Genomic DNA, 8,387 nt, shown 5'->3' with positions numbered 1-8,387 from the left:
AATGAAGCTGCGTCCCTCCCTCGCCCATCAGCGTGGTGGCTCGCAGGACTAGGAGAAGCTTTCGTTCGCTACACGCTCTCCCTCCCGCATGCGGTGGACATGCAACAGTTCAATTGATGTTAGATGGCCAGAAGCATTCTGTAGTACTCCTCCACTGCAGTAGTACTCCATCATTGTTCGACTTCCCAAAGAGGCGAAGAGCCAAGCGTAGCCCGGACGCTCATGTGGCAGTTTCATGTGTAGAGTAGTCTAGGATAGCATGTACCATGCATGTAAGCTTAAAATCGTTGGGGGTCGGCTCCATGCTTGTTTTTGATTAAAATAATCTCCTAGCTCTAACTATCATCCTGGTGATTGTAGTTTGCACGCTCATCTGGTCAAGACAGGAATATATATATATTAATTTGTGGTGGGGTAAATGTTAGAGGTTGCAGCGAATGGAGTATTGTACAATGCGGGTCTTTCAGCGAAGTTTAGAGGCAACCATGTGGGGCCAGTGCTATGATGTGTTGCATCAACTCGTACAATGAGGAGAAGCTTGATTTTACTACCGCACGCCTTCTCCCTCGCCCATGCACGTGGTGGCTCACAGACAAGGACAGGCTTTTGCTTATAGTAGTACTACAACAAGCTATCCCTCCCGCTCGCGGTGGGCGGACATGCAGCAGTGGATTCAATACTGTAGAAGCAGTAGTAGTAACATCATTGTTCATCTTCTTGAAGAGGCGAAGAGCCAAGCGCAACCTGAACATCACAGTTGCGAACCTTGGAGCACACATGTAGCCAGGCTTTTGCATGAGACAAAATTGCTATGTGAGCCCACTATTACTTGCTAGCACTACTGCAGGATGCTGCCAATGCGACACTACAATCAGAGACCCTTCGAGAATCTATGTGCGATGCCATAATCGCAAATGGTGGTGTATAAAAACCGTCAGAAATGTATAAAACATTTGCGATGACGGATGCATCAAACACGGTTCAGGTTTTAGTTGCGTGTGTGATGAAGGGCATACGATTCAGTTCAATTATCTCTTTGCAATGAGGAGGAACAAAAGAAATGGGCAGCTAGATGAAGGCGTGTGCGATACGCAGCATATGGTTCACTCAGATGAACTATTGTGATTAGGCAACACAAAAGAAATGGGCATCCAAATGAAGGTGTGTGCGATATACAACATACGGTTCACTCGGATTAACTGTTTGTTATTAGGCAAGAGAATAGAAACGGTTCAATATAACAAGATGTGTGTGATACGCGGCAAACATGTCTGCAATCAAAAATGTGTGCGAAGACCGATAATAAGCAGACGATTGCTTCTAATAAGACGTATGTGATATGCTCTATCTACACAACATCTAATGGCCATTGTGGGATGAGCGGTCATCCGGATACGCCATAAGGATGTGAAGAGGCATTCCTATCAGCAAGGACTAGCTATTCCACCAGTTTCTCATGTAAGAAAACTATCAAGTTAAGTGTGCTCAGGCTGGAGCAGCCATCGGATGGGTGACTGGATGGGAAGTTGTGTCAATGTTAAATTAGCTAATGGGATGGGTCATTTTGGTCAAATGACCGAAATGCCCCATTCCCTCAGCTAATTTAACCTCGAGGTCCTTGTTTTTTATTTTTTAACACATGTTAATTAAAGAAGGTCTACCGCATTACTTTTTGACAATGTGCGATACATGGCATACAGTTGATCCATCCGACCTATTTGTGATGGAATAGGCCATGTGTGTTGTGGGCAAACGCTTGCTAGTATTCAACCGTTTGGGATTGATGAATTTATCGCTGACGGGTTCCCTAGTGTGGTCCGTGTTCATCTGAGCATCATCTACGACTTGGGCTAGCTCGATGCTAAGTTTCCATTAATTGATGGTGTTTTATGAACACGCCACCGTTTCCCGCCATTTCCTCACCTGTTTCTCGCCACCCTGCTATATTGCACATAGGGGGAGCGCGACGCATGGAGGCGACAAGTGCAGCCTGTAGCACATCAACCTTTTCCAAGCATGCCAACCCATGAAAGCGCCGCCTATGCCATCAACCTCATCGACGAGGAAAACGAGCAGGCGTCATGACCTGTCAAGGCCGAGGCGCTCCCAGCAACGCGATGGACGACGCTGTGATGCGCATCATCGCCAGGGTTGAGCAGACCTTTGGCGCATGGCGCTTGAGCGCCACGGATCAAGATAAGCATGTCAGCGTCGACAGGCTGCAGCTCGCTGCACAACATGATCGATGGCGCGCCGCAGAGCAAGCTAGACGCGTCCGCGCCAATAGGCCGCGGCTCGCCGCACGGCGAGACTGTTGGAGCACCGCAGAGCGAGAGGCGCGGCGCACCTCACAGCAACAGCGGATCCATCGGCGCTTGCCTGCTGTCGACACGGCGTCGTAGCTGGGTACACGTCCTGTCAGTACCCCCATTCCTCGTCAGGAGTGGGCAGAGGCCCTCAGCGCCATACTTGCACCAGAGGTCGGCCGCGCCGTACTTGCACCGGACGCCCACTACACCATTCGCGTGGGTGCCGCTGTTCGCCTTGTCCGTGGCCCGCTGAATGCAAACACGCTGGTCCGTAGGCTCGACCGCCTCCTTGGCCCAGGTGTCCACTTGGGCGCAGTAGAGGAACATGGCCGTCGCATCCTCGAGCTGGTGATCTCCGTTGAAATAGCCAACTTGGAGCTCGAGATCGCACTCCAGATGTACCGCGAGCGTGTCGACCGCTTGGACGAACGCCTGCATGAGTTCAGGTAGAGCCAAGAGCTACCCTAGGCAAGGGCTTCTGGTCATGGTCTCATGGACGCGTTTTATTTTGGAAAGTCGTTTGGACGTGGATAGCTATGTATTCACAACAATCATAGTATTGCTCTGTTTATTGCCCTGTTTCAATGTGTGTACTCTGTTTTCTATTTTATATGTTCTGTTTCAATGGGTGTATATACGCTTTCCATTTTGTATATGTGGATGATAACAGCTAGATTCAAATATCATCACATATACGTGATGATACTTAACTACTAGGTACAATGCATAAAATTGAAAACGAACAATACTAAAACTAATAATCCCTCCTGGGGCCAGTATTCCGACAGCCCCTCGCCAGCACCTCCCTGGTGCGCGGAGTCTTCCTAGTGCGGAGGCAGTACTCCGACTCCTCCGCCTCGTAGCGCTTGACGTACTGATCTGCCTCTTGCTGGCGGACGCGTGCGACCGATCTTGCCATTTCATTGGGCGCCCACCGGAGCTCCTCGTCGGTGGCACGCTGGAGCTTATCGGCCCACCTCCACGCAGCGACGAGGCACCCAGCGCCTATGAACTTCCTCGCGAAGTGCCCGTCTTCATACATCTCCTCGGCACAACGACGCGCCCGCCCCCAAAGCTCCGCCGCCTCCTTTTTCCAGGCGGCATCACGAGCTTCACAGGCCGCCTGGTACCTGGCTTCCTCCTCTGCCATCTCCTTCCTGAACGCCACTTGCCTGACTTTCTCAGCCGGCGGCAGCGTCTTCCATAGACAAAGGTTGTACTGGCCCCAAAACCAATCCAAAGTTGAGGGGTCCGACGCAACCTCGTCAGGCGGCGCGTAGGGGTCCTCATCGCCGCTAATCGAGTGAGCATGCTCGGGGGGCGGCGACTCTTCATAGGCGCGTGGGCAGACCGGCGGCGCCATGGCAGAGATTTGAGAGAGAGAGAGAGAGATAGATAGATAGATAGAGAGAGAGGGGAGGATGTAGTTGAGAATGCAGGCGGGACGATGTGAGCAAGGTAGTATTTATTGGCGGTCGGAATCTAGATCGACGGGGACAGTACACACGCCGGTCGCCAGAATTTATGAGTACTATAGTTTGAATTAGACACGATTCCCGCAGCAAATCCGTGTGTGAACATAATAGCTGACGATTTCCAAGACAGAAACGTGTCTGATTAATGATCCCCGCCAATCACCTACCAAACCTCGAGCCGCGAGATAGAGTGCCAATCATGTGGGGGCCGGTTGTCTTGCCAGATCTTTACATTTTCTTTTTTGAACATCAGATATTTACATCGTTCGATGATTTTTGAACTTGCACACAAGTACACAAATATGATTTTTCAAACCGTTTTGGTTAGGCGTTGCATGTAGATGTAGTTTAAATTTGAATTACGGTCATTAAATGGTTAGAAATCACTTAAATGTCTTTGAAAGGTCAAATGACCCCTGAAAATTTCCAAATTTTCACATGACAGTTGTATTAGTGCACGTTAAACGTAGGAAAAAAATTGAAGGCTGTAAGAGGAAGCCATCTCCCGTCTGTCAGCAAACATGCATTGTTCCCTCTCGGAACCACGAACCTTCTAGTGAGTTGCTCCGGTTTGTGAGGGGTGTGTGTCCAAACTTTCATCAAATAGGCCAATTTTTTTACCACATCATCTTGGTGGCATAACATTGAATCAAGCAAGGTTTCATGTTTTTCTGATCATTTTTTTATTTTTTGGAATTAAAATGCCATGGCATGCACTCCATGCATGTGCCCATGCATTGACACCAATATGTTTGAAAATTCCTTCGAATTTACTGCACATGGAATTAACTCGCACACAAGTACACAAAAATATGATTTTTGAAACCGTTTTGGTTAGGCGTTGCATGTAGATGTAGTTCAAATTTGAATCACGGTCATTAAATTGTTAGAAAATCACTTAACTGTCTATAGAAGATCAAATGACCCCTGAAATTTACAAATTTTTCACATGATAGTTGCACGTTAAACGTAGAAAAAAATTTGAAGGCTGTAAGAGGAAGCTATCTCCCGTTCGTCATCAAACATGCATTGTTCCCTCTCGGAACCACGATCCTTCTAGCGAGTTGCTCCAGTTTGTGAGGGGCGTGTGTCCAAATGTTCGTCAAACATGCCAATTTCTTTACCACATCATCTTGGTGGCATGACATTACATTAGCCAAGGTTTCATGTGTTTCTGATCATTTTTCTATTTTTTTGAATTAAATGCCATGTCACTCCATGCATACGTATGCATGTGTCCATGTCGTGAGACCAATATGTTTGAAAATTCCTTCTAATTTACTGCACATGGAATTAACTCGCACACAAGTACACAGATATGATTTTTCAAACCGTTTTGGTTAGGCGTTGCATGTAGATGTAGTTCAAATTTGAATTACGGTCATTAAAAGGTTAGAAAATCACTTAAATGTCTTTGAAAGGTCAAATGACCCTAGAATTTTCCAAAATTTCACATTACAGTTGTAGTAGTGCAGGTTAGACATAGAATAAAAATTCAAGGCCGTAAGAGGAAGCTATCTCCCATTTGTTATCAAACAGTATTGTTCCCTCTCGGAACCACAAACATTCTAGCGAGTTGCTCCGTTTTGTGAGGGGTGTGTCTCTAAACGTTCGTCAAACATGCCAATTTCTTTACCACATCATCTTGGTGGCATGACATTACATCAACCAAGGTTTCATGTGTTTCTGATCATTTTTCTATTTTTTTGAATTGAAATGCCATGTCACTCCATGCATACGTATGCATGTGTCCATGTCGTGAGACCAATATGTTTGAAAATTCCTTCTAATTTACTGCACATGGAATTAACTCGCACACAAGTACATAGATATGATTTTTCAAACCGTTTTGGTTAGGCGTTGCATGTAGATGTAGTTCAAATTTGAATTACGGTCATTAAATGGTTAGAAAATCACTTAAATGTCTTTAAAACATCAAATGACCCCTAGAATTTTCCAAAATTTCACATTACAGTTGTAGTAGTGCACGTTAGATGTAGAAAGAAATTTGAAGACCGTAAGAGGAAGCTTTCTCCCGTTCGTCATCAAACATGCATTGTTCCCTCTCGGAACCACGAACCTTCTAGCGAGTTGCTCCGGTTTGTAAGGGGTGTGTGTCCAAACTTTCGTCAAACATGCCAATTTGTTTACCACATCATTTTGGTGGCATGACATTACATCAACCAAGGTTTTATGTGTTTCTGATTTTTTTTTGGAATTAAAATGCCATGCCACTCCATGCATACGTATTCATGCATATGTGTCCATGTCGTGATACATATGTGTTTGAAAATTCCTTCTAGTTTACTGCACATAGAATTAACTCGCACACAAGTACACAAATATGATTTTTCACACCGTTTTGGTTATGCGTTGCATGTAGATGTAGTTAAAATTTGAATTACGGTCATTAAATGGCTAGAAAATCACTTAAATGTCTTTAAAAGGTCAAATGACCCCTAGAATTTTCAAAAATTTCACATTACAGTTGTAGTAGTGCATGTGAGACATAAAAAAAATTTGAAGGCTGTAAGAGGAAGCTATCTCCTGTTCGTCATCGAACATGCATTGTTCCCTCTCGGAACCATGAGCCTTCTAGTGAGTTGCTCCGGTTTGTGAGGGGTGTGTGTCCAAACTTTGGTCAAACATGCCAATTTTTTGACCACATCATCTTGCTGGCATGACATTACATCAAACAAGGTTTCATGTGTTTCTGATTTTTTTAATTTTTTGGAATTAAAATGCCATGTCACTCCATGCTTAATTGTGTCATAGCCGTTAGACCAATATGTCTGAAAGTTCCTTCCAATTTACTGCACATGGAATTAAATCACACACAAGTACATGAAATATTAGTTTTCAAACTGTTATGGTTAGCTGTTGCATGTACATGTAGTTCAAATTTCAATTACGGTCATTAAATGGCTAGAAAATCACTTAAATGTCTTAGAATGTCAAATGACCCCTGAAATTTTCCAAAATTTGACATGAGAGTTGTATTAGTACTACAAAAATTTCTTGTTCATTTAAAACACCATCTGTTGGCACTTTATTCCAAATTCGTCTTTCACAGCTAATAAAAAAATATCTACAACATCACACAGTTGTTTTCTAGGTGCCGTTTGCGATGAAAATATCTGGGTCTATTTAAGTCTCCCACCTTAAGCTTCGCCGGCTCGTCTGCTCTAGTGCCGGCAACCTCCGAATCCACGAATCCCGATCCCCATTCCTCCACCCCCTTCTTGCAAAGATGACACCGTGGAAACGCTTCGTGAAGGCCCGTACGATGGCCGCGCCCTCCCGAGCGCCGTCGCCTGTGCCGAGAGCGCGGCCGCCTACGCCGAGAGTGGCGCCGCATCCGCATTGAGTGCGGCCGCTACCGCCGAGAGGGCGTCTGTGGCAGCTAACAGGGCAGCTGCAGCAGCAGCCAAGACGGCTGCAACTGCTGCTGCGACGGCTGCTGCAAACGCCGAGAGCGCTCGAGCGGCCGTCCGTGCCACTGATGTCACCCTGGCCCGTGTCGAGGCCATCCACGCCAAGATTGAGGATGCACACACCAAGATATTCCAGGCCACCTCAGACTCCAACATGCAACCCACGTCTGAGAAGGCGGCGGTGGCCATGGAGCACCTGCTTCCTCATGAGGTCGCCGAGCGGGAGCTGGAGAAGCAGGAGGTGGCGGAGATCGAGGAGCGCCAGGAGGAGGCGTTGCGCGTGGCCGGGATCGAGGTAGAGAAGAGTCTGTCCGTCGAGGAATTAGCGGTGGAGTACCAACACGAGCTCTGGCACAGCCACTACTACGAGTATTACAACCTTGAGGAAGGCGCCGAGGCCGAGGCCGAGGATGAGGACGAGGACGAGGACGCGGCCGACTTCAGCAGGGGGGACACGGAGTCCACCAACAGCGGCATGTCACCAGGACAAGTCATCAATGTCTCATCTCACACCGGCGATGCATAGGCCGGCGAGGCGGCGGATTTTTAATTATGCGTACTTAGGCTTTGTTTTTAATGCTGGTATTTTGTTAGAGCAATGTTTAGGTCAACTAGCTCTGTGTAATTACTAAAATTGCTCGATTCAGTAAGTGTAGTTTGTCTGTTGTACGCTCTTTTGTGTGCCCAAATTAGCAAGCGATGTTAAATTATGCAATGACGTACCTAGGGAAATTTCCGCCAAAATTTGAATTATCAAACTCATCCCATGCGCGTAAAGCAGAAGAATCATTTGCGATGCACACAATCGTTCAAAGTGAATGGTCCGGCGGCACCGCGCACATTCAAAGTGAATGTGTCCATGCCTTGAGACCAAAATTTAAATTATCAAACTCATCCCATGCGCGTAAAGCAGAAGAATCATTTGCGATGCACACAATCGTTCAAAGTGAATGGTCTAGCGGCACCGTGCAAAGTTTCCCTCCACATTTCCAAAATTTTGGCCTACCGCCAAAATATCTACCCCGCCCCCTTCCCCCCTTCCCCACCCCCTTTTCTCCCCGACCACAAGTCACATTTCCCCTGTTTACTCCTTCCTTCCTTCCTTGCTAAGCTATAGCCGCTTCCTCGCTCTCCCCGTCTCGCATCCTACCGCCGGGGTCGCCATGGTC

The sequence above is a fragment of the Triticum aestivum genome, chromosome 4B, assembly GCF_018294505.1.
Source record: "Triticum aestivum cultivar Chinese Spring chromosome 4B, IWGSC CS RefSeq v2.1, whole genome shotgun sequence".
Taxonomy (NCBI): domain Eukaryota; kingdom Viridiplantae; phylum Streptophyta; class Magnoliopsida; order Poales; family Poaceae; genus Triticum; species Triticum aestivum.
The sequence above is the reverse complement of the archived record's forward strand: the minus strand, read 5'-3'. Positions refer to the sequence as shown.